The 23,498-nt window shown below is 39.3% G+C and overlaps 1 protein-coding gene and 1 long non-coding RNA gene across 2 annotated transcripts in view; one reads left to right on the top strand and one right to left on the bottom strand.

Annotated features, from left to right (window-relative positions):
- The first annotated feature begins 1,905 nt into the window (after positions 1–1,905).
- LOC124277662 (protein yippee-like 2) overlaps positions 1,906–23,498 on the top strand; it is a 50,654-nt gene continuing 29,061 nt past the window's right edge. Inside the window, exon 1 of the mRNA XM_046713394.1 lies at positions 1,906–2,070. The gene's annotated coding sequence lies outside the window, so the exon portion shown is untranslated. The remainder of the gene's footprint in view (positions 2,071–23,498) is intronic.
- LOC124277664 lies at positions 12,764–21,072 on the bottom strand. Its single transcript, XR_006898886.1, has 3 exons — positions 21,052–21,072; positions 19,677–19,679; positions 12,764–13,071 (listed from the first exon to the last, which is right to left on the bottom strand). It is a non-coding gene; the product is annotated as an uncharacterized LOC124277664 (long non-coding RNA).

Raw genomic sequence — 23,498 nt, 5'->3', positions numbered from 1 at the left:
CAATATCTTTGGCAGCAGTACCGCCCGGTTTCACGGGGTTTTGCTTTATATGTCGTGATTAGTCGCCGTTGTTTAGACGTGGGTGTTGTGATCGTATAATTAATACACAGGTCCTCTTGTTCCGGGTCAAATTGTCATACAGCCTTCTAGGCGTGTTGACCAAGACGTCTCCAGCTGCTTGACCCGTCTCCTGGCAACCCAGTGCTGTGTACATTTGTTTAGGCGAGTTTCCGCAACTGCAGCATGTTATCAGTGTGTCCAACAACTGCCAGCTCTTTATGACTTGATGGCTATCTAAATCGGACAATCGTTTATTAACACTCGAGGCTGCGTGGATAACAGATCAGTACATGTCTGACTTTGTTGAAATCAAGACATCTGAGAGAATTACGTATTGTCAGGAAAATAGTTTAATTCTCATGAACCCCGCGTCCATTTCGGGTTGGAAGTGAAAATAGTGTGAATATTTTAATGGTACAATTAATAACTTATTTTAAAATTTTGTAAAGCAGAAAAGGTGTGATTCTAGAGAACACCTGGTGTCATCACTGACATTCGGTTATCCAATTTTTCCCCTTCGTGATATTGCTGGAACATTGCTAACAGCGACGTAAAACCTTACTCACTCATGTAATTTTCACAGCTATTTTCCTTTTAAACCAAAAGAATTTGTTTCTGAGGATAATCAAGACTTGGCATCTTTTTGTACTTAGTTTCTTTGTTTAATTAAAGTGAGTCAGTGTTTTTGATGGTGGACTGAAACCCCAAGATTGATCATAAGCTTAGTTTCGTACACCCATTTTAAACGCTCTTAGTCTACCATGCGGTTGGGTAGCCTGGTAGTTAATGCGTTCGCTCGTCACGCCGAAAACCCTGGTTCGATTCACAATGTGTGAAGCCCATTTCTGGTGACCTCCCCTGTGATATTGCTGGAATATTGCTAAAAGAGGCGTAAAAGTAAACTCACTAGTAGTAGTAGTAGTAGTAGTAGTAGGAGCAGCAGCAGCAGCGTCCTCAATATTGTTGTCGTGGCTCCTTAATAAACTAAATTCCGTCTTTAATCTGCCACGGGTACCCCTGATCGTTTGAGAGGATTTAATGGATCGGTGGCCATGATCGGTGACCTGGTTAATCGTGTCTTATCGCACTTCGACTGGGATCATTGCTCGTGTCGATCACGGGATTGTCTGGTCCACGCCGGAGACGTATAAACTCAATATTGATGAATATTATAAAAAACAGCCAACAAAAACAACAAATAAAACAGCCTGATGAGATCTATCGTTGGCTTGTGGTGGAAACATATCAGAGGAGTTTGCAAAAAAATGACACTGACATCCTGTGGAAAATTACATCATTCGGGGAACGATCGCGTGAAAGAGATCGCCATTCATTTACTGTCAAAATATTAGGAATATTGTTTATTAAATAGTGCTTTGTATTTATAGCAACAAAACAAACTTGGCGTCAAACAAACCGAAAATATTGAGCAAGCGTTTGCTGGTGATTGTTATTGTTCGTTTTAAAACATCAGTTAGTTGCTGCCTTAGATACTGCCTATATAATCAGCGCAATACCATGAGCATCAAATCGGTCGTCTGCATCTAATTTTTGTGATATCTTACAATCAGACAATTCTGTGATCGTTCATGTCAAAACACCTCTCAGAACATGACTGTTAATAGAAGTTCCAGGTGCAAAAGAACACAGTACGCATTTGCTGAATCCTTCGCAGCTCTGAACGAACCAGACACGACGACTATGACACCGCGAGACGTGATATCTGCCCCGAAACGGCCTCTGTCCTCAACTGGCCTCGATTTGTTGTGACGGGGATTTACCTAGTCACATGACCTCTGTTTGTGTTGCTGTGAGACTTTCTAGTCACGTGATCTGACGTCACCTTATTTCCGCCATCAGGAAAAAGATAAACATAGCAGGCGAAAGGACTGAAGAAGAGACAGATTCTCGCTCTCAAGCTCATTTTGGCGGAAGGAAAACCTGCCAGACGTTGACATATTTCAAGATTATACCTGCACGTGTGTTTGCATGAGCTGACAAAGCGTGAAGGTAGGTTTAAAGAAATTTATTCTTCTTCGACGGCACATGTTTGGAGAGGGGTATCGGGCGAACTCAACACAAGGCGAGGTAGAAAAGCAGGTTATATCTACCCCTATATCCTTTAGAATGATGGCGTGACGTAATTTGACATCAAGTATGGCAAGATAGTATCTACTTCAACCTAAAGAGCTTAGTATAAATCGTATGCCTCTTGTGAATAACGTGCAAATGAACTGTTTCGTCACAATGACCTTTGTTTTGAAAATGATGTTCGATTCAGTCGCTTCAAAACAAAGAGCGCGATATGTCAGTTCCATTTTGCGCCTTGGAACAATAATCTCCTTATCGCTATATTTCAAAGATAACAAAGACAGCAGTGTATGGAAGAGCTGGATGTAGCGAAAACATGGACACAGACACATGAGTGTCTGTGGGCAAGCATTAGACCAACCAGCTGCTTAGAACTCGATTTAATCAATGATCAGTTTGCTACAAAGCCTTCTGCTAGGCGATGTTAGGCTAGGCGCGACATCTTCTCATGTCTACTGTGTCTATGCATTTCATTTAAACACTTAATCCAGAGATAATGCCATGAAGGGAGAGACATTGTTTCACCTGGATCCAAAGATGCTCTAATGCCAGTGGGAGATAAATATTCTATTAATAGACCAACCACTGCATGAGAATGCATCGCACTGCCAAGTTGCTGTGTAAGCCAGCTTGTGTGTGTCTAAACCATGAACAGTGTTTTTTACAGTTATCTTGTACTTGAAGATCTTCTGCATGGAGACAGCATATATGTTCTTGCCGCGACCGAACTGACGTTCGATCGATATTGATGGACAGCCTAATGCATCAAAGCTGTGACTCATGGTAATTTTCTGTCTCATTATCATCTTCGTGGGAAAAACATAGTCATGACGCACAAAAACAAAGAATTCAACCTGTTCATGAATTATTTAAGATTGCGTACATTGAGCACGCTTGTGTCTTTCTTGTGTCATGCAGAGTACAAGTGCACCTAGTTGTACGGAGAATTGAATGGTCTGTAAACGTACTGAATGTGTGAGTTAGTTATGTTCAATCATATGTTATTCATGTGGAGAGATGATCTTCCAATGATTAGGCTGATATTTTTGTTTCTATTGACATGACTTTAAATTACTGATTGTCATTATAATGGCAATTTATCTCAATATCTGCTTGATCTGTCTTAACCTAATTAGCCAAATAGTTCATATAGGAAACAATGCCAGACCAATTTATACATAATGTTATTATTCATATTGTAGTGTCTGCATTATGATGACAAATGTGAATAAACATAATCTGATCATTCTAAATTGGATTTCCAATTCGCCCGTTGAAATGAAAAACATATGGACTGTAGAGTATCGTAGTTAATTGTGGTGATTTAGCTAGACCCGCTAAGAGCCAATATTCAGACCCAAATCTGAAGCAATGTCAAAATTCCAAACTGGAATCAAAAGTCATATTATGGTAATAAATAATGGCTTTGAGCGTTGTTGAGAGGTGACTTGCATTTCATAGACAATCAGTCCATAGAAGAGAAGGGAATTAATGTTTAGTTTTATGTCTTTGCATTGAGTGAAATGTTAAAATATCCTGAATTTAAGAAAAGGAAGAAAATTAGAATTTTGAAAAAATACATATTCTCCCAATTTGTATTCGAAAGTCACGTACTAAGGAGTCCTAGATAAGTTCTGTATTCGGTCATTGCAGTATTATCCCTAATATCAGACCCCCATATAGGATCACTCAGGAAGTTTCTCTGTTGGCCCCTATGTCCCAGGGGAAGGGTGGGTGGAGGCAGGGTCATCTAAAATGGGGTTGGGGTGATTGTGATCTGTGGCAGACAGATTGTGTGTCAAAGTGTGATCTTACCCCAGCAGCATGAATCATTGATGATATGATAAGCCACTAGTGTGTCTGGCAATCCTGAAAGGATGATTTAAAGGCCAGTGTTATTCTGTTCACTGTTACATGGCTGTGAAACCTTTTTGGTGTTACTGGTCGTGCTCTGCTGTTTTGAGAATATTACTAGAACAGTTGTAGACTTAATCTGACAATAAGTCTGTGTGTCGTGTGGAGGTTTTAATTGTCCAAATTGTTTAGATACTGTCTGGGGTGAAAACTGTTCGAGCTGCTATTCTATCACTGTAAGCCCCGTCGGACTAAATGGACTGACTGACGTGACCTTAAATGTACGTCTTCGACCTGACATCATGGATCGCTGCTCGCAGCATCAATCACGTTATTGTCTGGTCCAGAATCAATTATTCACAGGCTGTTGTCATATGGTGGTGTACAATGTTAGACAGTGTACATACACATCAGTATAAGAGTGTTGGAGTTCAATATCTCTTTAGCGCGAACATTGCGTATTGGGGAAAGGATGATGGATATGAATGTCCAGTCTTACTACATCATGTCTCAGATGTGAATATAACTTTAACATCAATAATCAATTGATAATGTACTCAGTATTGATTACATATATTAAGGTACGGAGTGGAAGCCCAGTGGTTACAGCGTTTGTTTGTCATACTGAAGATCCGGGTTCGGTTCCCCACATGGATACATTGTGTGAAGTCCATTTCTGGTGTCCCCTGTAATATACTGAATGAATATTACAAAACTCGACAAAAAACCAAACTTGCATATTCTAAGTGACTGTGTCTTTTCCAGTCAATGAAACATTAATAAATTATTGTTGAAATTTTAGAGTTATTAGCTGTGATGTTACAGGAATATTACTAAAATCGTCATAAAACCACAGTGGGTCCTTCTAGTCTATGGAAACATTGATTAATAAAGGCTTGTTGAATGTATAAGGATTATTGTTGTGGATTTCCTGGGTCTGGTGTACTTGTGTTTATTAGACTCACAGTAATGCATTATTTACTTCATGAACCCAAACTTCAAAAGTGGCTGTTGTGGTATTTATCTGTTAACGAGATGAGCATGATAAGGTCGATCACTCCTTAAGCAGACCGTGAGGTACATGATTGACACCTGCAACAAAAGTGCAAACATGTGCAGACTGTCGTCAGTGCATGAGTGCATGTATCTTCGCTACACCCAGTGCATCTTGAATGTACCGGTACATAGAACTTGTGTACCAGTCGCTACAGTTAACCTGCTTATCTTGAGTTTGAGGCTCGCTGACCTAGTGGACACATGTCAATTGTCATTGTATCCCATTTGCGTAGATCAATACTTATGCTGTTAATCACTGGATTATCTGGTCCAGACTTGATTATATACAGACTGCCATGACCAGCTGGATTATTGCTGATTGCGGCATAAAACTAAACTCACTCACTCACTTGCATTCATGGCAAAGTGGGGCGGTGGGGTAGCCTAATGGTTAAAGCGTTGGCTCCTCACGCCGAAGACCCGGGTTCAAATCCCCACATGGGTACAATGTGTGAAGCCCATTTCTGGTGTCCCACGCTGTAATGCTGGAATATTGCTAAAAGCGGCGGCGTAAAACCAAACTCAGTCATTCAGTCATGGCAAAGTGACATCATAGCAAGAATATTAAAATGTGTGTAAGCACATTCAGTGTATGTTCTTATATCAATTGTTCAACTTACGACTCCTGATGGGTCCAGGTAAAAATATGTTTGTCACCTGCGATTGCATAACCACCTACTTATGACCTAATTTGGCCACCACGCACCCTGCAGATTGGGCTGAAATTATTTACTTATGTTTTTCCAATATCCGTATTGCTTGTTCGTTTTTGTAAACCAACTAATGCCATATTCAAGGCCTTGCAAGCAACATTGATTTCCTTCGTGGCGACAGCAGCACGGCAGATTGTTTACATGGAGTTGGTAACAGACTTATCTGGTCTGTGATCTGTGTTTAGATCTGTGTGCTTCAGGGTTTATCTAGACCTGTTCCGGGTGATATTCAGCTCCTAAATTCAGCCCCAAATCGGGAGCACATGTCAGAAAAACTTCTCAAATTTAAAATGAAAACATTCAGTTTGTTGAATATATTTATATTTAATTTTATGGCTTTGTTGACTTTTATTGACTTTGTGGTAACCGTTTATCAATGATGGTGGTACCTGGCAATGAAGAAGAGCCTCTAATGCTTAATACATTATTTCCATATTCAAAGACCCAAGATTCATGAAAATATTAACTTTAACAAATTAGGATTTTTCCAAATTTTGCCAAAGTGCCATAAACCTGGTAAAATTAGCCTCAACTGCACGATCTCATCCAAGCATCTTATAACATTCTGGGCAGTGATGTTGAATAATCTCCGAGATTTCTTTAATTAACAACCTGGCTGATCAATCAATACCCACATCTTGACAGTGTCCATTTCTAAAGACAGAGTTAGTGTTTTGTGACCCTGGGTATGAAGTAGGTCGATGAAATCGTTCATGATTTCATATTGTTAATTGCCTGACTCGGGGCCATCAATACCTGATCTTATCATTCTCCCACTAACAAACAACCGGTTGATAGATTCTAAACCCACAGCAAACAGGGAGAGACTTTTGTAAGTGTTTTATCACATAAAATATTGAATTAGAATGTCGTGATCTACGAACATGTCTTTCATGAGACGATGACTCACACAGGGGCACCGAGTGAAGTCTTTGAGTCTGAACTTCTCATCACTGAAAATGTGACTGTTAATTGGTAAGGCTGATTTCAAAATTGATCCCATTGTTGTTTTGCTAAATGATTTCAGGAGAGCTAGAGGCTCTGTATGATATTGAACTCGCTAAAAGGGAACCCAAGTCATACACGATACCAGTGTTGGATATAGCTGCTTGCCCCATCATGTGACAAGTAGTTTTTTTCACGGGGTTGTAATCTTTCACAGCGATTTGATACAAAGAATGTACTAAATGATGCATGTTGTTTATTTTTTTTCTGTAGGCTACATAGTCATGGTAATAGCGTAGTGCAATAGGGGTAACATGTAAAAATATTGACCCAGGTATACATAGACAGGGGTGGAAATAACCTTAAAAATGCTAGTGTACTCCGGTACAGTGGCACATGTAAAATCACTTGCCCTGATAATTTTTCCACTATACCGGCTGTTTTCTTGTTGATTTTTTAAATAAACAACATAATTAACGTTGGAAAGTCAACTGGACACCGGTACAGTGTGATATACAAATTTGCTTGCCCAACAGAAAAAAACACTGGACTCAGACGTCGGGCAATGGGTTATTTCCACCCCTGATAGAACATTTTTACTAAAGCTAGCTATTCTTGCAAGTACATGAAATATGATAGTTTGTAACACGCCTATTGCACTAGAAAACAGTAATTTGAAATACAAAGTTGTACTGAAATAAGGACCAGTTATCGTTACGTTTGGTTTTTGTAAAGGTTCGTTTGTTTAATTGTTTGTTGGTTACGGTCACACTCTGGAATATTCCAGCTATGTGGCGGCGGTCTGTAAATAATCGAGTCTGGACCAGACGAACCAGTGATCAACAGCATGGGCATCAATCTGTCATTCTGTGCAATTGTGATACGATGACATGTGTCAACCAAGTCAGTGCGCATGACCACCTAATCCCGTGAGTCGCCTCTTGTGACAAGCATGGGTTGCTGAAGACCAATTCTAACCTGGATCTACATGTGTACTGACATGACAACAAGTTATATATAGTTACGTAACAAGCCACATACCACTCTTCCCCCTCCCTATCCTGTGCCAGCTTGACGTCAATAAGTGCATTATATGGAAGTTTTATTTTTAGCCATCAGTGATTACAACTATGAAGACAGATGGCGTATCATGTGTACATCTTTGTGATACTGGGCGGTGGTCTTGCCTTGAAGTTAGGCAATGTCAAGGCAGGGGCAGATAACTCTATTCAGAGGTACAGTTAAGCTGCATATCTGCGTAAATTACGCAAATATTTATGTGAAAACTCAATTCCTATTAAGTCTATTGCATACAAGTACTCTTGAATTTTTGTAAATAAATGTGATCTTACATGCGTACACACAAAAATGTCAAATGTTAGTTTGACTAACATTTAAACTTTATTATATTTAAAAAATTAATGGAAAATAGCAAAATACCCAATTGAGTTTGAGTGAGGTGAGTACAATCTATTTGGTAACTGAAAGGAAAAGTAGGATACCCAATTGAGATGAACACAAGCGAGGACGTAACTCAATGACCCAAAAAGTTATCTGTAGCTCTGACTCTATTGAGTATTGATTCAAAGGTTGTAATTCATAGTTTCTTCACATATTCAAGATATATTTAGTCTCTAGGGTGTAATCAAACTCAATGGGTGTGCCTTTTTCACATTTCAACTCTAGCTAAAATGCTGTTTTGGTTGAGAAGACATGTGAGAACACTAGCTCAATTGGGTAATTACACATATTGCTAGAGAATTAGGTTTCTTCAATTTTTCATGCATATTTGTATGTGAATTAGTTAACGATTTAAAGTCACATCAGGAGTATTGCAGGCATATCATGACCATATTTGTATCTAAGCAACTCTTAAATGAATTGGGTCATGACGATTTTTTATTTTTATTTTATTTTATATTAGGCCATGTTATTGACACAGTTTATGTAAATTTCTGCTGTGATCTGCATGAAATGTGACTGTATTGATACTGATATTGTTTCAATTTTAGAGAAATCGCTCAATTCTCAAAGTAGAACAACCTTTTTTGATGCTGCTTCAATCATCAGCATATCAACAGAATCAGCATTCAACAAACGATTCAAGTATTTTCTCTTACTTAACCATTTTCCGGTTAATATAATTTTGCTTCAAGTTGGATAACAGCCTGTAGTTTCGTCAGTTTTACTCTTAAATTGCACATACAGAAAGCACCATCAATTTCTTGATCAGAATCAGCTGCTGCAACAATTTCGTGACTTCATCATAATAGCTCAAATTTATAAACAGTCTACAACATAGATCAACACTTTGAAATCAGTGCGCTATGTCTGTCTGACGCCAGGAGCTGCTAATATAGTTTATTGTTGCCATGGTTACACGTCATCCTGACCATGTGGGTTTAATGTACCACATGTATTGTGATAGACACTGGATAAATATTCTCTATCAGTATCACTGTCAGTGTCAGTAATATTATTTTAATAAACACTGCGACATTTAGCTCCAACTTGTTTGTTGTTCAACACCATGTCCACAATCAATATATTGGTATATGGTCTCTGACAGCGGTCTGTAAATAGTCCAGTCTGTAACAGACTCCCAGTGATTGACGTCATGAGCATTGAACCTCATAATGTCAACACGACCGCCGTGATGTTGCTGGAATATTGCTAAAAGCGGCATAAAACCAAACTCGGTCAGTCAGTCAGTCAACACAATGAGATGCCAAGTCAGCAAGTCTGACGTAATCCGTCAGTCTCCTATTACAACAAGCATGGGTTGCTGAAGACCACAACTTTAAGAAATGTTGGGGTAATGGAATTTGGATTTTGAACTAAATGTAATGATTCACAAAGCTTCATGATCAGAGGGACTTTTTGGAGTATTTATATGTGTTCATATTCAGCATTATTTATCAGAACATAAAACACATACAAACCAAGTAACCACCATTTACGTTGGTCCATCCCCATTCCAAACAAAGCTTAATAGTGCTTTGATCATTTTTAGCAAAACAGGCTGTCGAAAACATGTCCGCCGTTTCCAATCCCTTTTTCTGAAAATTGGCTAAATATTTGTGTACCTGGTTCACTTTAGTGTGCAGTATAATTTTGTGTTTCCAGGTGAATAGGTTCACGGAAATGGTGTTAATAAGGTTGCGTAGGATATTCAATGATAGCAGCTGTTGCAACCAGCTGTTAGGAGAATAGTTTTGCTGGAGTGTTAATCATTACATCAGTTTCTTTTATAATCTGAAACTGTTTTGTTCTGCTGTGTTTTTGTTGATGATCTGATAATTATTATTTAGTAATGGCTATAATGTAATAATGGCAACAGTAATGGTTTAATGGTTTTGAAAATGTAATCATTTTGTATCAAACATGAAACAATTTAAAGGTATGTGATTAGTTGTAGTGTTAGTAGAATGTAGGGCTCAATACACAAATATAACGCCTAAATCGGCTACCCATAGATACTTGTAGGCAATTGAGGAAAGCAAAATGAAAAATTATTCTGGTGAATATTGTACATATGCCTCTTGTATGGAATTGGTTTGATCTTCTCCATAAATTGCAACATTTTGGCTTGGTAATATGAGGGCTGCCCCAACTGATGCAAACTGATGGATACTTGAACGGAAGTGAAAATACATAAAACTGAAGTCTTTTGGTTCTCGATTTCCCGAGCTGCTGTTTTACTATGGAACTCAAATCACCTCTTTAAATGTTCAAATTAACTATTTAAGTATTTCTTTCCTGTGTTTCAATCAATATTTTGTGCGTGTGTTTTAGACATGCCCCTTTGTGGTGTGGCAGTTTGGCATCAAATGTATAGCGTTTTGCTTCCTGTGATTTAATAGCATGAGCAGCTGATCCTGGCAGAGCTAGGGGATGTAACTCTTCCTGGTTACGTGTAACACTACAGGGCCCACATGCACAAGTGATCTTAGTGCTACAGTGATCATAGTTCCCATAATCTAACAACCTGTGAAGATGCAGGTTATCGTTGATCTTCAGAAACCCATGCTTGTGGTAAGAGGCCACTAACGGGATTGGGTGGTCAGGCTCACTGACTTGGTTGACACATGTCATTGTATCCAAATTGCAAAGGTAGATGCTCACTGGATTGTGTGGTCCAGACTCGATTATTTAGAGGCCGGTGCTATATAGCTTGAATATTGCTGAGTGCAGCATTAAACACCAAACCAGCCGACCAATCCATAATCTAACGTAAGATGGTTATGTGCAAGAGGCCCTGGGCCATCCATTAAAGAAGCAGGGTACAAGTTACTTTTCGTAGATAAACATGTTGATGTTCGCCGTGTCAGCCATAACACTTAGCACGACTCAACGAGTCTCTGCTGCTGTTCCAGTTCATTGTAAAGTCATCCTAAATAGCTGAATACCTCCGGAAACCTGAATAAATACCAACCTTGGATAATATCCAGTGACACTGGCTGTGTTGAAATCGAGATGCGAAGTAATAACAGAAGTATGGCATCAGTTTGAGAAAGTATCGCTATTGAGTGGGGCTCAGGATGAGTTTTTTCAGATGTGTATCAGATCAGTTTTAAACATTCCATCACAAATTATCGTTCACATTGATATTGATAGGTTTTTTTGTGTGTGTATTCAGTATGTATATACTCACTAGGATCATGTCTACATTAAATGTATATATCCTCAAAAACAGAACCCAAGAAGATCCAGTTTAGAATTAATCTTCGGTAACCCATGCTTGTCGTAAGAGGCAACTAACGGGATCGGGTGGTCAGGCTCGCTGACTTGGTTGACACATGTCATCCTATCCCAACTGCATAGATCGATGCTCATGTTGATCACTAGATTGTCTGGTCCAGGCTCGAGGCCGCCGCCATATAGCTGGAATATTGCTGTGGCATGAAACTAAACTCACTCACTCACTTAAAAAACGTATTTATTCCTGCATGGATTACTTCTAGTAAGGCTTCTCATATACTGACAATATATGAGGATAATATTATATAAACTACCAGAAGAGATATATATTGTATATACAGACAGGATAGATAATACTTGTATAAACAGCCACATAGATAGATATTGTATAAACATTCAGAATAGATATATATTGTATAAACGACCAGGGTAGATACATTAACAATCTAGATAAAATAGCACCTACTTGCGCACTGATATATACAGATCCAGGCTTAAATACATGTTGACATGATCATTGGTACCAGCAGTAGAAGTTCAAGTATATCTTAAAGTAATAAGACTCTACTAACATAAGTAGTAAGCACTTATGAATACTGTTGAAAGAGTGTGAATATCCAGGCCAGATTGGACCTTGGTTGTGTTAGGAGTTCATATGGAGTGAGTGAGTGAGGTTTCATGCCATTTTAAGCATTATTCTGCAGGATGGGACTTCAGATATGGGCATCACATATTAGACTGAGGTGGACAATAGAATCTTGGTATTTTTAGTGAAGTACAGCAACAGAGGGGGACAATCTCCCCTCACATCTGAGAAAGTCTTCTACTTATATGTTTTCATATTTCACCTCAAAACCTATCTATTTCAAACTGGTGACAGACTTTACTTCTTAACTACTGAAGCATTTTTTTGCTTGTTTTTTTGGGGTGTGTGTGTGTGTGTTTAAAATCACTTGAACACCACTTAATCATTATTTAGTTTACATACAGAATCTGGTTTGAAAACCCGTGAAGATCCTGGTTAGAATTGATCTTCAGCAATCCATGCTTGTTGTAAGAAGCGACTAACAGGATCGGGTGGTCAGACTCGATGACTTGGTTATCACGTGTCATCATATCCTAATTGCATAGATCAATGCTCATACTGTTGATCACTGGATTGTTTGATCTAGGTTCTATTAGATACAGACCGCCGCCACATAGCTGGAATATTGCTGAGTGCGGCGTTAAACAACAATCAACCAATCCTGTGAAAGTCTGAAATATTATAGCAAGTCTGTGCTTCATCAGTTTCCTATGACGAGATTCTCAATGCTCATTTCTTAAATATTAGGCCAGGCCAATTTTATTTCTTGTTTTACAGATCTGCCGGTCGTATTTTTTCTAGAATAAGATAAAATATAAAAATAAATTGTCCCTGCTCAAAAATAAAATGCTAATGTTTTTATCCACCAAAAATGTAAACTTACAGGAAAATTTTATTTTTATTGTTTTTTGCCACATATACACTTCACAAATTACCAAATGTAAAATACTTTAATATTTAGAAGGAATATTACTTTGGTGATTTTATTTTACTTATTTTTTTCCCCCTGCCTTTAGGTTATCTGAGGACAAAAATATGTAAAACAAGAAATAAAATTGGTCTGGCCTTATAAACAATTTCAACAAAGAAATAAACAAAATTAATAATAGGGCCTCAAGTTAAGTCTACAAGTATTTCTGGAGGAAGATCCAGCAGGTTCAGAAATACCCAGCCACTGTTTCTTTCCGATGTTGCCAAACAGGGACTGGAGTGTTTCTTGTCCGTTGTCAACTTGTCTTTGTTTACACGGTGGGACTTGCCTGTCATGTGACCTCACGACTTGACCCGACACTGAGCTATAAATAGAAACAGATCAGCAGATCTGACACACGATGTAAAACTTCCTCTTCAGTTAGTTACTGTAGGATAAGATGTTGGCCATATTGGGACTGACGGATATCGGGGTTAATGAGAGTTGGCTGACCTTCAGGTTGGGCCTGCTCAAGACGTTTGTTCATTTTGCCATTTAAATGCGTAATTTGACTGTTTGTAAATGGGATGAAACTTAAACCCTTTAAAGTAGGTGGCCTACGTGACAAATGTCGGAGAGTAAACATTGTTTTTTATGTCATGGTATTTGAAGCTGTTTAGGAGAGGTGATGCGGTTATAAAAATGAGGACATTTATATGAATTTATAGGACTTAAGTGATTATCTGTGAGTTTAATCGGATAGGTTTTTGTTAAGGAAATTGTCTGGTTTTATTTTTATTAATAGGATTTTGTAAATTTTCGAAAATACTTCTGTGTGTTTTCAGAATCAGGTGTAACAGTGAAATTGATATGCATTTAGTACATACTTGTGTCAATCAGTCAGTTTGACTTCTTACTTCTCACTTGCGTTTCAATTTTAATAGCTTTGTGTAGGATTTCAAATCGGACTAATTCAGCGCATTTTACCCCAATTATGTTATCAGACTTGGGTAAAATCACTTTCAGTAGACAAATAGTAGCATATGATCATTATGTTTATATACTTTTGATACATACTTAAAAAACAATAAACGTTTAAAAGTATCATCAAGAAAGGGTGTCATTTAGTCTTGATACTGCAACCCTCATATGTTGTATTTTGTATAATAACATATATCGTTGGAATCGCGAATAATCAAGGAATGCTATATTATGATATTTTCGACATTTTTTGGCCGTCATCCATGCATAACTTCCATCTTTTACCCTATCCAGGGTTTCGTTCTTCATATGTTGTCATCAAGGGCAGGTGTTATTCCTTTTTAAAGGGGGCAGTGGGGTAGCCCAGTGGTTAAAGCGTTCGTTCATCACGCCAAAGACCTGAGTTCGATTCCCCACTGGGTACAACGTGTGAAGCCCATTTCTGGTGTCCCCCACCGTGATATTGCTGGAATATTGTAAAAGCAGCGTAAAACTAAACTCACTCTTGTTAAAGACTGTTGAGGATTTGGGAAGACAATTTGAGAGTTTCAACTCTCTCTACTTGTTATAGAAATTAGTAACAAATGACAGAATTTCGTTATTTACAATGTTTGGGGGATTGTCTCTATAGTCTAGTGGATAGAATGTCTTCCTGGAGATCAGAAGATTGTGGTTCAATCCCCAACTGCATTGTACCAAAGGACATTAAAAGTTAAAAGAAGGTACTTGTTATTACCCTGTCTGTTAGTCTGTAATCAGATAAAACAAGGACTGGCTTGGGGCCATTATACTGTATTGTCATCCATTGATAATGGGGTGTCCTTAACCACTGACCACATTCCCCACCTTGCTGAACTTCCCAATCCAATCTTTCACTGTAAAACCTTCCTAATTGGCAGTTGGGTAGGTTGTAGTGGGTAAAGCATTCGTTCATGATTCCAAAGGTCTGGGTTTGATTCCCCACAAGGGTACAATGTGTGAAGCCCATTTCTGGTGTCCCCTGCCGTGATATTGCTGGAATATTGCTAAAAGCGACGTAAAACTAAACTCACTCACTCACTCTAAAGGGACAGGTGGGTAGGTTAGTTGGTAAAGCGTTCTCTCATCATGACGAAGGTCCGGGTTCAATTTCCTACAGGGGTACAATGTGTGAATGGATGTTCGTTTATCCCCTGCCTTTATATTTCTGGGATATTGTTAAAAGTTGTGTAAAGCTAAACTCACTCGCCACGTCTCCTCATATGAGTTTGAGTTGAGTCAAAGTGACCTAGTTTTGAAGGCCTACACATCTCTCTCCGAAATCTAGTTCGAAACCACTCGGTAAACGGTCGTCTTGTTGACTTTGACTCAGGGTGTTTTCTCCAGTTGTGACATCAGTCACTGGGCAGGTGTTACAACAACATATCAAATCGATGCTGATAGTGGTAATGACTGTTTGATCAGTTTTGATAACTGCTGTCCTGATTATCATGTGATTATACCTGACTTGAATTTAATAACAAACCAGGGCGTTTGGTTAGCATGCCCGACTTGCCCAAACCAGGAAATTATAGTGCGGGGCAAGTGGGATAATATCTTTTATTTGCCTTTGGGCGTGTACAAAAATCAGCAGTGTTTACTTTGAAACTTCGAAGAAATTTCATGTAGTTCAAAAATAATTTGTAGTTTAATATTTTTACCATTAAAACAAAGGGACTTAAGCAATAAAAACAAACACAAGTAGACATGGTCAAAACTAGTGTATCGCGGAGTCACTGAACCCATAGATTGCCAATACTGGCTAGCCCTCCCTGCAATGCTAAAGCCCTAAATGAAGCAAGGCTAGATTTTCTCTGAATCTGCCATCTCAATGGGGCTCCTCTTCATTTTGAATGGGATTATTACTACTATCAAAATCTAAGATATTCAAAAACTAAACTTTAGTCAAGGACAAAACATGGTAGTAGAATTTTTCATTTTCAATTTTGTTATCTGACACCCCTGTAAACTGTTGTTGGTGATGTCTCTGAAATCATAGCCGATCAAGAATAAGTAAATATTTCCCTTGGTAGCAGTTTCTGTTGACCGAGACTGAAAGGGCAATCGGAACACTACTGGCCTGTTATCGGCTAAACCAGCTTGGGCTGTGATTGTAACCCACTCAACTCCAGCCTATCAGTGAAACACGTCCTGTCCAATCAGGTGACCCTGTCGGCCACCTTGAAACATGCCACTTGAAGACCTTGACCATGTTGACCGTGAAATCATATGTCATCGTGTTGAGATTATGTTAATCTCCTTGAGAACTATTCCTGTTAATCTCTAAACATCTGGTTAATCTGCCACTTGAGCATGTTCAGGCTTTGGCTTGCCCAAACATAAGAATATCAGAATAGCATTTCTATTTAAAGTCTTTGAGCAGCATATTTATTTGTATCTTCAAAGACATGGTGATGCATTAAACAGTAATGCCTAGTTGTTCTAATACACAATATTGCTGGGTGCAGCGTAAATCTAAACTCACTCACTCACTAACCAAAATACTGTTTCAAACAAATAGATGAATGAATATTAGAAAGACTTGAGGAACACATCTTTTAATTTGATCTTGCATGACTCAAAATTATTATGATAAGTATAGGGTTCTAGAATATCTTTCTTAAAATGATTGTCAAAACAATGTTAAAACATTTAGGTGCGGAGTTACTTTAAGTTTGGTATTTATGGGTTACACCACTTGGACGTCACTGTCTAATCCTTGTCATTGTTTGCTGCACGCCTTGGAATTTTAACTATTTCCACAATAGGACAGAGGGTCCATGTGCACCAGTTTCTACATGGATATTTCCTGAAGTGATTGTGGTGTGATTAAAATACCTTAAACACATGTTTGTTATTGACATGTCATATTCTAAATGGAAAGTTATGATTGTATAACATGGGGTTCGTAGGTCGAGGTAACTGAGTGTAATCATCAGTTTTCATTATATGACATGTTCAACGATGATGAGAGACAAGCATATTCAGGTGGCCCAGTGGTTAAAACAAAATCTAGGTTTGAATCACAAATATGCAGGGTATGTAAGCATTTTACATGTTCTTGATGTCTCCTGTTATCATGTATAATTTCTGGAATACTGTAAACGTATTATATTTCGCGCAGGTTTTATTTTTCGCTTATCGCGCAAAACATTTTAGCACAAAAATTTATACACCGCGAATAAACCTGTCATTCATTCAGTCTAGCCACGCTCGCCCCTGAGTTGTTACCATAACACATCAAGTTTGAAGACAGATATCTACGGGAATCTTATAATGACGACTGATAGTAGCATAAAGAATCATACTTAACTGTCGCTGTAATGGATTTCGCAAAACATAATTAAATAATGAGCCAAATCCCATCGCCGAATTAGCGAAAACAGCAATGTGTGTTGTGGCCGCCATGGAAATTGGTCACATGACAGATGGTTTGATACAAAATAGATTACCATGAAACGACTCGGAAAGAAATAATACAGCAGTATTTTATTTATTCATTAAGATTTTATTTACCAGTACATCATGAAGCGAATAGTCACTTAACACTCAATCATCTCATTCACAACAACCCGGCTTGTTTGATATCACAAAGAGCTTCATATACAGTAGAAGTTAATTCGTCAGATCGTCAGAATTCGGAACATAAGACTGATGTGTTTTTCATCTCTTCCGTGAGTAAACGGATTACTGTGTACTAGTATATCGCACAGATAGGGATTTCCTGTGAGTAAGCAATAAACGCCACCTGACAGGTTAAGCCACTCTGTTTGTTTTCACTGCTATTAGTGGCGGCCAAAGAGACAGCTGGCAGTTCCGGCAATTACTGATTGCGCAAATAATTAACCGCGCGATGTAGTCTAAACTGTCAATTCCGCGAAAATTGCACCACGCGAAAATAAGTACGTTTACAGTATTGCTTAAATGTAAAAGTCATATCATGGTGAACAGTTTGTTTTTCGTTCAATGCCGCACTCAGCAGTATTCCATCTGTATGATAGATCGATCTGTAAAGAATCAAGTCTGGACCACACAGTCCAGTGATTGACACCATGTTCATAGGTTTACACAATTGGCATCGAAGTCAGTGTGTCTCCCTACCTGATCATTTAACACTATCAGTGGGTGAGTGAGTTGGGTTTTACGCCGCTTTTAGCAATATTCCTGCAATATTACGGCAGGGGGCACCAGAAATGAGCTTCACACACTGTACCCTAGTGGGGAATCGAGCCCAGGTCTTCGTCATGACGAGCGAATGCTGCCTCATGTAACAAGCATGTAAGATCGGGGCGTCATTGTACAATCTTAGCACTAAGGTGACCGTAACTCCCATACCTTTACATAGATTTACGACTGTCTATTGTTGTTGCTTTGTACAATGGCACCCAGTAGTTCTAACCTGCTTTTTATTACGACAGACCATGTAGCCAAGTCTTGACAACCATTGACCTTGACATTCGGGTCCCACAGTTGGTTCAGAAACAACTCTAATCTTAAGTGTGATTGTTTTTTTCAATCTGATAAGATAGATACAACACTCTTCACTACTGATACCCACACTGAGTGTAGTTTCTCAAAATGTCACAGTGAGTTTGTTTAACTAACACTCAACAGTGTTCCAACTATAACAGGAAATGTAAATAATTGAGTCTGGACCAGACAAACCAATGGCGGACATTGTGAGCAGTGTTTCATGCCGAAATTCAACAGGCCACTAAGGTCACAAGTTGCCCAGTCATGTTAAACCCCACAATTTGCTGTACAGAGTTGCATCCCATGACCGTGCCTAAAACCTATGATTGGGTTCGAATCCTGATTTCGTTTCTATGTTTGTCAGCACCATGTAATTTGTGGAACTCACAATAGTGATAAATTTCTGAGACCTGTAGCGTTTGGGGCATCCTCCCTCAGTCAGATAAACCAATGTAACCGGAATACTGTTCAAAGCAGCATAAAACCCAATTCACTCTCCCAACCAGGCCACCATCCATACACTCAGTACATTTACTAGAGGCCACTTACAATAAACATTCTATTCTCATTTACCCACACACTCACTCACACATTCACTCTCACCTACTCACTCACACACTCAGCCACCCATCCACTCACTCACCTACTCAGCCACCCATCCACTCACTCACCTACTCAGCCACCCATCCACTCACTCACCTACTCACTCACACACTCAGCCACCCATCCACTCACTCACCTACTCAGCCACCCATCCACTCACTCACCTACTCACTCACACACTCAGCCACCCATCCACTCACCACCCACTCACCCATCCACCACTCACCCACTCCACTCCACTCAGCCACCCACTCACCATCCACTCACCACTCACCACCTACTCACTCACACACCAGCCGGGCCAGCCATCCATCCTCTCCACCTACTCACCACTCACCATCCACTCAGCCACCCATCCACTCACTCACCTCACCCACTCAGCCACCCATCCATCCTCACTCACCTCACTCACTCACTACCACTCACACACTCAGCCACCCATCCACTCACTCACCACCTACACTCACTCACACACTCAGCCACCCATCCATCAGCCACCCATCCTCACTCACCTACTCAGCCATCCATCCACCTACCACCACACACTCAGCCACCCATCCACCACCCATCCACTCGCCCACCCACCCACTCGCCCACCTACTCACTCACCTACTCAGCCATCCACTCACACACCCACTCACTCACCCGCTCAGCCATCCATCTGCACATCCATCCACTCACTCACCTACTCACCCAGCTAAGCCACCATCCAGACACTGAAGCCATTACCTGGGGGATAGACTGAGATCCTCCACCTGGAACCTGTGGGTCGAGTGACACCTGAACCAGAACCTGATAAGACCATGATCCTCTGAACTTAGAAGGCCATACTAAAAATGCTAAACACCTACGAATAGGATGAAATCTTTTATGTATGTTACAATGTACCTTTCTTCCTTTTAAAGCTATTTTTTATCCCCCGAAACACGTTTTGCGGGGGGTATTAAAATAGACTCTGTCCGTGCGTCCGTCAATCCGTCCGTCCGTGCACATTTGTCTTTTCCGGAGCAGAACTCTAAAACCGTTCAATATTTCTTCACCAAACTTGGCAGATACATGGATCTGGTGGTGTACTGGTGCCTTTTGGTAGTTTTGGAATTCTGAATAAAATATTTTTGACGTTTCCATGGCAACAAGTTTGACTTAGCCTGAACTTGGTGGTAGTGCTCTTTTCCGGAGCAGAACTCTAAAACTGTTCACTATTTCTTCACCAAACTTGGCACATAGATAGATCTGGTGGTGTACTGGTGCCTTTTGGTAGTTTGGGAATTCTGAATAAAATATTTTTGGCGTTTCCATGGCAACAAGTTTGACTTAGCCTGAAATTGTAATAGTGCTCTTTTCCGGAGCAGAACTCTAAAACCGTTTAATGTTTCTTCACCAAACTTGGCACATAGATTGGTCTGGTGGTGTACTGGTGCCTTTTGGTAGTTTGGGAATTCTGAATAAAATATTTTTGACGTTTCCATGGCAACAAGTTTGACTTAGCCTGAACTTGGTGGTAGTGCTCTTTTCCGGAGCAGAACTCTAAAACTGTTCACTATTTCTTCACCAAACTTGGCACATAGATAGATCTGGTGGTGTACTGGTGCCTTTTGGTAGTTTGGGAATTCTGAATAAAATATTTTTGGCGTTTCCATGGCAACAAGTTTGACTTAGCCTGAAATTGTAGTAGTGCTCTTTTCCGGAGCAGAACTCTAAAACCGTTTAATGTTTCTTCACCAAACTTGGCACATAGATTGGTCTGGTGGTGTACTGGTGCCTTTTGGTAGTTTGGGAATTCTGAATAAAATATTTTTGGCATTTCCATGGCAACAAGTTTGACTGAAATTGGTGATAGTGCTGCTTTCTTGAGCAGAACTTTAAAAACCTTTCAATACTCTCCTTCCACTTTTCTATATACACACCTAAATATTTGACATAATCATAACTCGTAGACATAATCATGATGAGTATTTTACCATTGAGGGGGATATTGATGACTATGTCTTCTTGTGTTCTGTTGTTATGGAGGAGAGCTGGTTTGACACTCATGTCCCTGTACATGTTGTTGTGAAGACATAAGGTTATATTTTATCATAAAATATGTATGACCCTCCCCAAATATTTGTATTTGTTTAACACCCACCTCAAGGATGTTAAGTTGTAGTGGTCTTCCCCTAATTTCCGCTCACTGTTAGCTGCTCATGTGCAATATATATATAGTAGTACAACTCATTCTGATGGTTTCAGATTCAGGAATTAGGTAGAACACGTTCATGTTCTGGTTTTCATCACTTGTTATGCTGGTGTTGGTTAAGATTTCTTTCAGATTAATCAGTAAATAAACAGATTCTGTAACCATGGTGATTAATGTGGAAATCTGTGATAATTGGTTCTGCTGTAAGTAATATAAGCCAGTGCAGTGGAGAATTTCACGATTTCTGCTCTCATCCTTGTTGTATTTATCTGTGGAGTAACGCCACATCAGCTATATGATGTGGCCTGAAAGGAAGACCAGACAATCCAGTGATTGACATCGTGTCCAAGCCAGCAAGCCTGACCTTATCCTGTTACCTCTTATGACGATCATAGTCTGCTGAAGGCCAATTCTAACCCAATATTGTTAATCACAACTTACAGCAAGCATGTTTTCCTGAAGACAGATTCTAACATGGATCTTCTGTTTGACATGCAAGAGCCTACAGACCAGGCTAACTATTCTCGAAACTTTCGTAGCCCTACGAACTTCTTAAGCCCATTCTTAAGACATTCGCTACGATCAAAGTTAAGAATTCTTAGGTCTACGAACGTTTCGAGAATAAGGGCCCAGGCTAGCTATTCTTGAAACGTTCATAGCCCTACAAACTTCTTAAGCTCATTCTTAACACATTGGCTACGATCAAAGTTAAGAATTCTTAAGGCTGCGAACGTTTCGAGAATAAGGGCCCGGGCTAGCTATTCTTGAAACGTTCGTAGCCCTACAAACTTCTTAAGCCCATTCTTAACACATTGGGTACGATCAAAGTTAAGAATTCTTAAGGCTACGAACGTTTCGAGAATAAGGGCTCAGGCTAGCTATTCTTGAAACGTTCGTAGACCTACAAACTTCTTAAGCTCATTCTTAACACATTGGCCACGACCAAAGTTAAGAATTCTTAAGGCTACGAACGTTTCGAGAATAAGGGCCCGGGCTAGCTATTCTTGAAACGTTCGTAGCCCTACAAACTTCTTAAGCCCATTCTTAACACATTGGGTACGATCAAAGTTAAGAATTCTTAAGGCTACGAACGTTTTGAGAATAAGGGCCCAGGCTAGCTATTCTTGAAACGTTCGTAACCCTACAGTACAAAACTTCTTAAGCCCATTCTTAACACATTGGGTACGATCAAAGTTAAGAATTCTTAAGGCTAGGAACGTTTTGAGAATAAGGGCCCAGGAGAATTGTGTTTTGTTTGGTCATGACATCAACCACTGGTTAAGTGTGAGCACCAAACTTAAATACATAGTACTCCAGGATTTTGCTGACTCGGTATGAAACTACTAACGTCAATGCACCTGCATAATATGTATTTCCAAGTTCAAAACCATGTTTAATACCAATGTGATGTCCCATTTTAATTGAGATGATATTCTGAGCAAATATATAAATGACAAAAAAAACCAAATGGGTTTATTTGGGTTTCAATTTCCTAAGCAAACGCTTGAAATAGAACTTTCATCAATATTTCAATGAAGATATCAGTTATAAAAGGTTATTTTCAATCAATCAAAGAAGTTGTTTCCGTTTTATATTTTGGAAATTTACACATATTGGGGAATCCTCCTTTAAGATCCAGAAAATTGATTGTTTTGGCTTAACCATTAGAATAGTCTACATGGCGAAATAAGTGTGTTAGATGGCGGGGGATCGCTAACATTATTACACGTACACTTCGATGTATCGTTGCTTCCACTTCTGGTAATTAGAATTCAGGCAAGGCACCAGACTAACTTGATGTGAATTCCAAATAGGCTTTCAATTACATACTGCTGTACATGCTAATAAGCCCTGAGTCGGGGGTCGACCTGAAGGCCTGCTTCACGAGACTGGGGAGGTATTAGTGTATTGATACAGGCCGGACATGCTGCCAACTTGAGATAGCTGTGCTGATGTTGGTAGGAAATTATAGAGCATGAGCCGATAGTTTGTTCAAGATTTTATAAATTTGTTACTTATTGATTGGTTCTTGAGTGGAATCTTGGTCTTTAAAAGATGTTTCCGATCATGAATCGTTAGAATATTGGAAGGAGCGTGGTCCTAATTATTCTTGTCATATTTGTGTTTTCCATCATCTTCATTGATGTCAATATCATAGAAATCACCTTGTTATCTTTATTCATTACCATGGTTGCTGTCATTGAGAGTGACAATCATCATCATCATCATCATCATCATCATCATCATCATCATCATCATCATCATCATCACAGTCATCATCATCATCATCATCATCATCATCATCATCATCACAGTCATCAGCAGCAA

Source organism: Haliotis rubra, unplaced genomic scaffold (genome assembly GCF_003918875.1).
Source record: "Haliotis rubra isolate DU_JTF1 unplaced genomic scaffold, ASM391887v1 Scf225, whole genome shotgun sequence".
Classification (NCBI taxonomy): Eukaryota; Metazoa; Mollusca; class Gastropoda; order Lepetellida; family Haliotidae; genus Haliotis; species Haliotis rubra.
Note: the sequence above shows the minus strand (reverse complement) of the source record. Positions and strands in the feature narration are given on the sequence as shown.